Source organism: Larimichthys crocea, chromosome XIII, assembly GCF_000972845.2.
Source record: "Larimichthys crocea isolate SSNF chromosome XIII, L_crocea_2.0, whole genome shotgun sequence".
NCBI lineage: Eukaryota > Metazoa > Chordata > Actinopteri > Sciaenidae > Larimichthys > Larimichthys crocea.
In genome coordinates, this window is record NC_040023.1 from 14,893,124 (window position 1) to 14,902,496 (window position 9,373).

Consider the following 9,373-nt stretch of genomic DNA (forward strand, 5'->3'; position numbering starts at 1 on the left):
ATTTAATGCTGATTTTTTGATTTTTCTGATTTAAGCTTTTTCAGTTTTATCCTCATCGTTTATTTGCTGTTTGTTTTAGAGTTAAAAGAATTAGTCAGTTAATCAGTTAAATATGATTATTCAGCAACACCTGAGTTGAGACATTTTCAAGCAAAACTACAGTAAAAATACCAAAACATGATCATCATGCAGCATCTCAGTTGTAGTTGAATTTGCTGCTTTTCTTCATCTCCTATGAGAGTAAATTGAAAATCTTTGGCTTCTTGACAGTTGGAAAAAAAACCAATTTGAATCCCCACAATTGAGAAGCTGGAACTGGGGGATTTTTATTTATATTTTTAACCACGCTAGCGGCTTGCCTCAACATCAGTCTGTCAAACTGAAATATCTTAACAAATATTGAATAGATTGCCATGAAATGTTGTGCAGACATTCATCGGTCTTCAGAGGCTTTAATCCTAGTGACTTTGAACCATGGATTGTTTCTCTTGCGCCATCATTACATTGACATTTTTTGAGTTTTAGAGAAACATCTCAATCACTATTGGATGGATTGCTGTGAAATTTGCTACAGACAGTGATTTCCCTCTCAAGATTAACTGCACTCACTTTGTGATCCCTTAACTCTTCATCTAGCACCATGTTCAGGTTAAAATTATATTATATTGTGCTTTTATTTTGACCAAACAACTGCCAAACCAATTCCCAACAGCCTCAGCTGTCCATTAGGATTTGCTAACATGCAAAGCTATGATGGTGAACATAGTAAACACACTGACAATATTAAGAATGGACGCCATATACATGATGTCACCAACAGGCTTCTAAAGAGCTGTTTTGAAGCTCAAAATCTGCCGCCATAATACTCCTGCCTCGCTCTAAAAATTGACGAATGGGTGGACCTGAGGCAGGCCGAATGATGCCTAGGCGCTCACACAAGCCATCTGTAATGGCACCTACATGTCAATCAAAGCGGCCACACTGTTAATTATGCATAACTTTAAGCCTTAATATAATTTAAACATTTGTCATGAACATGTAAATTAGCTATGGAGAAAACAGTTTTTTGTACCGGGTTGTAAACATGTTTATTTCTGCTGGGAACATTTTAACATGGGCGCTTATAGAGACTGACTTGTTCTGTAGCCAGCCTCAAGTGGCCATTTGAGGAACTGCTTAACTTCACACACTTGAACACACCACTGTGCCTAACTGCAGCCACACAATGTCTCCGTCTTGTTGCTTGAAAAATGACTTAGATGATTGAGCCAGTCTGAAAATAGTTGTAGATTAATTTTCTGTCAATGGACTATAAATGATTCAACTCTACATTCAATACAACAGATGCTTTATTTAAAGGTTGTAAATCCATATTGGACTCAATACAGATCAGAGGAATTATAGAAGTGACAGTATTACAGGCTGAAGACAGAATGACTCCAGAGCGAGTTGTACTGCATCTAGCCTGAATAAGAGGAGCAAGAGGGGGAGGCAGAGAGGACCAACCCGACATTGTTACCATAGCAACATTGAATTCCAAAGTCTGGATCAGCATAGAGCGAGGGGGGGAAAAGGAGAGGGGCAGGCAAGAGATAGAGGGAGGAAAGAGGCAGAGAGAGCGAAGCAGCAGAGAGAGAGAGGACAGAGATGGGAAAGAAAGAGGCAGAAATGAGGGGGGGATATTTCAAATCATCTAACATGTGTGTCGACTCTAAAAAGCCAGACGGACGTACAGACCGAACAGTGTGCTAATGCTCTATCAATAGATTTGTGTGTGACCACGGCGACACAGATGCTCCCACACACACACACACATGCACGTGCACTCTTAAGAATAAAGACATCACGGCATCAGTTAGCGAAGAGAAAATGAGAAGTAAGATCTCCGTCTGTGTCTCTTCCTGCTGAAAAAAATATGAAGATATGACGAAGGAGCACACATTGTTCAACAAACATTATTTAGCAGACATAATGCAGTGCAGTCAAGTCTGTTAATATTTGATGATGCAATATGGCACCATGATCAAAATAGGTTACATCCTGTTTGCATTGTGAGACCCAAAACAGAGCTGCCTCAGAGACAGAAGCAGAGATGGAAGGAGAGACGGTGTGTTGTGTGTTTGAGTGTGTGTGTGTGTGTGTTTTTTTTTTGTGTGTGTGTGTGTGCACATTTCCTCTCCAGTGCATCTGAGGATGGGTCTAGTCCAATCTTATTGAATCCCAGTAATGTTCCCCTCAGCTCCCCTCAGTTAGACAGTTAGCCTCGTATCTCTGCGTTCAGGCTCCTTATTATGTAAACTGTCAAATGACACCACCGCTGTGTGGTTTATTTATACACTGTGGGTTCATATGTGCGAGCAAACAAGTGTATGTGTGTGTCTGTGTGTGTGTGTGTATAGTATGACCTTCCAACCCTATCAACATACTGCCTCTCCCTGAGGAAAATACATGTCCAGAAGGGATTACACTATCTCCAAGGCCTAAAAAAAAACGCAGTATCTAATGCGTGTGCGTATGTATGTGTGTGGTCTTTGACTCAAAGTATTTAATAAATGACCTTACAATAACCTACTAAGTTATTCCCCTTAGCAAAAACTCCCCTGTGTAGGAGATCATAATTGTCATTTAATTATCTGTAATTTCTATTCTGCACCAATAATTAAGAAAAAGGCGGACGTGGGGAATGTGAGCAAGAGAGCGTGAAAGAACAAGAGGGTAAGAAAAAAGAAACAAAGTGTGAGAGTTAAACTAATTGGGGTCGAATAAGGGACTGTACAAAAATTATTACGGGGGGAGAGAGGGGTCAAAATAAGGGTGGGTATTTTATTTTTTCTTTGTGTCTGACTTTCATTTCATTATAGTTAATGGTTACATCAAAAAGACCTTAAAGGTGTACTTGTTCATGTGAACATTGGTTACACACAATAAAAGTTACATTAAGTATTAAAAATTAAATCGGGATACACAATTAATTAATCAAGTTGCACCAATTTAATTTAGTGACATGTTGTGATTGCAGTGTTGTAGAGGCTTTGAAGAAAACGTTGAAAAAAAAAACTCTGATTTTACACATCCAAGTACGACTGCAGATATAAAAAAAAGTTGTGTGAAACATTTTGTGGCTTCAGGGTGATAAATTGCAGACTTGCTGCAAAGTGATGTCGCTTAACTCAGCGTTGTTGGGGCTGAAGACTACAAGTTTGACATTCAAAAAGAAAAGAAAGAAAGTTATCAGATCTCTGCGGCCTGCTCCTTATGTGTGCTTGAGTTACATTGTGGGTAATGTAGGTAACTCAAGTGCGAGGTTTTGACCAAGCGGCAACCTTCATGGTTGTGAAGTGAAGTCAATGCGAAAGTGCCAAAAACTGCAGTTCCTCAAACGGCCACTTGAGGCTGGCTACAGAAGCCCCCATGTTAAAATGTCCAACTTCATAGCAGAAATAAACATGTTTACAGTCTGGTACAAAAAACAGTTTTGGTCTCTAAAGCTAATTTCCCCGTTCATGACAACTGTACTGAGGCTAAATTTCTATTTACTTCACCCGTTCAAATTATATTAAAGCTTAAAGTTATCCATAATTAACAGCGTGGCTGTTTTAATTCAGGTGGGTGCCATTACAGATGGCTTGTTTGAGCACCCAGGCGTCATTCAGCCCGCCTTAGGTCCACTTATGATCCACGTCTTTGCCGATTTTTAGATCAGCCTGGAGGCAGATGAGTCAGGACTGCCAACATGGTGGCGGCCAGAGCCACAGATTTTGAGCTTCAAAACAGCTGTTCGGTGACGTCACCGATACGCCGTCCATTCTTTAAACTGTCAGTGGTTTTGACAAAAAAGAAAGCATGGAATAGAAAACACAATATCTCTGATTCTGCTGCATCGATTTTGATATCGATGATTCTTAAACTGTCCATCACGAGTCTGATAATGAGTGCGATGCTAAATCAGTGCTGCACTCTTTTAACAACCCTTGATGGGCCATTTTACAAAGAGAAACATAAGGTTGAGCCTCCTCTCCACCTCGCTAATTTTCATCCAGTCCCTGATGGCAACAAATTTGGCAGGACTGGTAAAAATGTGGGTGGATTTTAAAAAAGAAATATGAGTAAATGTTTGAGCTAACTTATCCTCACAGTGATGCTTTTATAGTATGTTTGCAACACTCATAGGACTCTGGGCCAGCCAGAGGCCAATTAGCTGCAGCAGAATGTTCTGCAGCAACAAAAGCAAGCCAAGAGCTTAGCTTTGGGAGCTAGCTGCTACAGGGACCATTATGGGACTGGGCCTTCACTTCAGAAAACCTCAGATGTGATCAGATCTACCTGTGTGACTCATTCCCAGCATGACAGAATACCTCATATACAATATAAGCACACCCAATGAGTGTGGCTCCAATAATGCAGCCATAAATCACACAGGAGATTTGAATTTTGTAGCAGCTCCTCCATTAGTTATTCATTGCATAAGTCAACTACCAAACTGCTTGTTGAATAAATGATGACATCCATAATACGTTCCATACATGTGAACGTCAATGGTCCTGTGCGGGCACGAGGGAATATTTCCAGTGTAGATACAAAACACTACAGCGAGTCACACTGCAGAGACTGCAATGTACTTAGTGAAAATGACATAAGCTAATGCTGATTGCTTGACCAGAAGAAAAAAAAATGCACCAGGCCTACTTATGATGACAGCTCTAAAAATACAAGCAGCGTATTCTATTCTGAGTGTTGGATGGCAGCGGTGAACATTAAGAAAACATGAAAACATATTCAGAACAGCAATGGTTGGTAGCTGAGATGATTCTTCTCCTTAATCGTGGGAAAGAAATACACACCTGAGCTCACTGCTGAGATCCCACAGCTGCGCACACACCAACATTTACTCACATCTCCACATGAATGCCAGCACAGACCTACACGCAGGTGCACAGAAAAAGATCAACACGCAAACAAAAACCCCTGGCATGCGAGTACATATGCAGCCTTAAACCCTCACAACTGTCAAAATGATGACAATAAAATCATAAAATAGGTCATCTTTAAAAGGCACTTCAAAGAGTAACAGCACTGCCATTAAGCGAAGAGTTCACCAAGAACCTCAGACTGCATGTGACCAAGCCTGTCTGAGCAGAACAGCCTGAGGAGGCAATGACAGTAACACCTTGGTCTAAGAGGCTCCCAAAATAAAGTGTCTCTGGATGACCGGACGCTCTTGAACTCATGAACATATGCTTAAACACATGCGCACGTGCAGCCAGACACATGCATAGAGATTCACCCCAGTTTACAGAGTAAGGTAGTCTCTGGCAGCAGATTTAACTCCCTTTAAATTAAAATAGAAAAAAGTGTGTTAGTTTATTATCCTGCCATAAAAGTGCAGCAGAAGAGAGGGGAATTAACTGGTGAAGCAAGTGAATATTTGCAGATATCAAAGCTCCTCAAAAAAAGAAAGTAGCCCTGTCGAGATAGTTCTGCTGCTGATTAATCATTTAGTCTGTAAGATATCATAAATAATCTCAAATTGTTTGTCCAAAACACAAACATATTCAATTTACAATGATACAAAACAGCAAATCCTCATAACTGAGAAGTCAAAATAATATAAATTAATTGTTTCAGAGAAGCTAAAAACAAAAATGAAATTAATATTTTGACATATTTGTGAAATTCACAAATACACACTGAAGCTAAGCTGGCAGTGACTTCCTGTAGTCTTGTCTTATCAATAAAAAGTTTCATCATGAACCTCCTCGTAAAAACATAGCTTCTTTCTACATTTCTACATAGTGAGATATAACGTGTTACATATATACGGCTCAAATACATGGGACATGGAAAGCTGAGTTTTTCCTTTCTACACAGACTCCATCTTTGCAGTACCACTTTCACTCTGTGCATATTAACTTTGTGATAATATCTGTGTGATAATGTAGTTGGTTATGCAGGGTTTGAAAGCACAGGTTATATTAACTGCTACTGAGTTAACAGGATCAGCTGCCTGCATCCATGCCTCGTGTGTGAGTTGCTGGCAGATGGATTTTGTTAGCTTCAGGCGAAGGCTTGGCTAGTGTTCCCCTTTGTTTTCAGTCTGTATGCTAAGCTAAGATAATCAACTTCAGGTGATATTTAGCCTACAGAGAAGAGAGTGGTGTCAGTTTAATCATCTGATGATCAGCAAGAAAGCAACTCAAGGTCCACCTACTAGCTTTTTCAGTGACTTTCAATCTCATGGTCTTCAATAGTGAAAGAAGTTGACGACACATGACAATTGATGAAGACTGAAATATGATTAAAAGCAGATTAAATTTGTTGTTGTTTGCTGTGTATGAACTGATTAATCGACTAATTATCGTTTACAGTTATGTCATTAATTTAGTTTTTTGTTAGTGAAACACTAAACCTTCTCCTTACTCTCCTTACTACCTTACTAAAAATCCTTGAAATGGTCTGAACTGTATTGTTTTCATATAATATACATAACAACGAGCCTCACACACAGACACACAACTCTGCAGCTGGCTGCAATGAGTAAAGAGGCTTTGGTCACAGGTCCCATGTTGTGTACCGTCCAGTCCAGTGAGCACGCTTGCCTGTCAGACATGCTAACACTGTGTCTGCTGTGTGTTTACGCTGCTTGCCTCTGCACAGACAGGTCGCCTACAATATATCACTGACACGATGTGGTTCAATCACAGGCTGCTTGCACAGGCTGCTCTAACTTGAGCAAAGCACTTAAAAACACCAAAGCTTGAGGTTAATTGATGCATGGGTCACAGCCGTTGAGACAGGAGTCAATTAGAAAGCTTTGGATAAAAGCGTCTGCTCACTGGAATTATAAGTAATGTTGTGTACTGAATCAGGAAATGCCTGAAGCCTGTGTTTGATTTTCTCTCCTTTAGGTGCAATCATAGGTTCAGATTTACTTCATGTACCAAGTACAATAAATACACAAGAGTTTGTTTTACTGACACTGGTGCAGAAAAAAACACAGTTATGTTACTTAATAGTTATATTTTGATAATTAGACCTGTAGCAGGACCCTGATATCATATTTAAATTGAGGGATCTGCCTCTCATACAATGCTGGGTTTCCTCCTGAGCCTCCGTTTGATGAGGGCTGGAAATCTCTAGTAGACCATCAAGAAAATTGCAGCAAAGGCATTGATCCTCTGAACAATACATGACAGATGTGATGATCGTTGCAAAATTGCTTCTCCTCAGAGAAAGACACAGAGTCACAAGGAGATGAATGGACCTGATCACCAAATCAGTTATGATATTAGACCGAAATAGCAAACACAAAAAACAAGCGGAAACATTCAGAAGTTCTGGACCGCTCAAGTATTAGATGATTATGATTTGGCCAGCGCTAAAAAACAACTACAGCCTGTGTGGGCTACGCACCAGTATTGACTGCAATGAGTCACCTTACAGCGTAAACAGCAGATCTTAGGTTTTGAAAGTAATCCAAAATCCGCAGAGATGATCATCAAGGCCACATATGCATTCACACACATAGTACAGACGGCGTTTAACACGTGGGAGGTGGACGGGCTGAGTGGGAGTGACCAACAGATGGCGGACCCTGCCATACCTCACTCAGAGATTTACTGATTATCGATGAAGAGGTAGGCGATCGATGGCAGCACTATGCTGCAAGGAATGACACTTTCTCTTGTCACTGTTGGAAAAATGTTTTATGTATAGTTGCACATTAACGTGTAACCAATCAACTTATAATTTATGCTGCCATGTGAAGTTATTTTACAAACTACAGTTTAAATAATGTACGTGAACTCAACATGTTTTATGATGCATCTACAGAACGGCAATTAATTACCTGTGCAATTAAGGATCTTGTTCACAATTATCTTATATATACTGATCACATTTAATTATGACATGAACCAAAAACTATTATTTAACTATCAGTAACCACCCATATATCCAGGGTGATCATGTAAATGAGAACTTAAAAGTCCCTGTGCCCACATCCAGTGAGAGCGAAACAAGTTGGATCTGCATTACAGCCATAAAGGAGCAGGTGCTGATGGGCACTAAAGGCCAGTCCCCCCTCCTGAAGAGATGCAGCACCTAAATCAAAAGCTCAGCTCAGAGGGGAAAAGCTTGTGCTAGAGTCACTAACTTCAATGAACACATTTGGTTATTTCCCAACAGACGATTACAACCTCTGAGGGAACATTCAGACTTGTGCTGTCACAGTCTGCAGCCCCAAGAGAGACAGGTATAACTCACTACCTTGTTTTTTTGTCTTTTTTTTAACAGTGCACGATAACTCCTGAATGCTGCAGTGCACACTCCTGTAGCATCTCCAATTCAAGACATCTCATTCCACCTTTAGCCCAGATATAATCAGAGCAGTGATTAAAAAAAAAAATGAATGATTGATAGGGTGCCAGATGTTTGGTGCCCTTTACCTCTGGATCTGTCAGAGCACAGGTTGGCCAGTGAGAGGAGACAGTGGGCTGAATAGAAAATGAATCTCATAACGCATCAGATAACATGATGTGGCCCAGGTCCAACATGAAGCTAAGATGTTGGCCCTGAACCGTGAGGAGTCCAGCTGCAGAGACTGTGCAGACCACTGATTAGACACAAACAAGCTCAGAGCTACGGGGCTGAGAGCGTGCAAAGCTCAGGTATAGTGATGCGGACTGCGGTGCATTCATTAATAGAGTAAGCTCCACACATCACCCTGCCTGCATGGGCTACACGGTGGAAAATGGACGCCTAGCATCAAGCGGCCGGCACAGAGAAAACTCAGTGGACTGGGACACAAATCACACGTTAAGACATCCACAGAGAGACCATTTCTGCACAGACAACACATATTTTAGTCCCAGCACCTGCGGTGCGGATACAGGGAGAGCTTCAAACGAGCTATTATAAGGCTTTCATTTGCATAATAGACGTTGCAGTCGCTAATTATAGGCCCGCGGAAATAGGTGGGAAAATGATCATTCAGCATTTAATCAGTCTGAGAATTATTATCATTATTTTGTAAAGTCTACACTGTCAGTAGTGGGCTAAGTTGCAGGCAACGTGAAACAAATCAATGTGGCGTGTAAATTACACTGGATGAACAGTGATCCATTAAGCTGCAAAGTAACAAATCAACAGTAATAGTCATAATCATTTAAAAGAAGCTTAGAGAGGTCTTACCTTGCAGGCTTCTTCTTTTATTATTATTATTTTCTTCTCTTTTTTTATATATCGCAGCTCGTCGCACTCCCAAAGAGAAGAAGGAGATGGAGGGAAAAAGAAGACGGGGTGGACGGTGGATGGGCTAAATAACGGCAGAAAAATAAATAAATAAATAAATAAATAGAAAAAAAGGGGGATGATT

The 9,373-nt window shown here is 40.5% G+C and overlaps 1 protein-coding gene across 3 annotated transcripts in view; it reads right to left on the reverse strand.

The window, feature by feature from the left end:
- Positions 1 to 9,367, reverse strand: part of cacng8b (calcium channel, voltage-dependent, gamma subunit 8b) — an 18,169-nt gene extending 8,802 nt beyond the window's left edge. For 2 of the 3 annotated variants that reach the window (XM_019253441.2, XM_019253440.2), the window contains exon 1: positions 9,190 to 9,367. The gene's annotated coding sequence lies outside the window, so the exon portion shown is untranslated. Of the gene's footprint in view, positions 1 to 4,841; positions 4,900 to 9,189 lie in introns of those variants that run through there. The other variant, XM_019253442.2, reaches the window with a different exon arrangement.
- Positions 9,368 to 9,373: the final 6 nt, after the last annotated feature.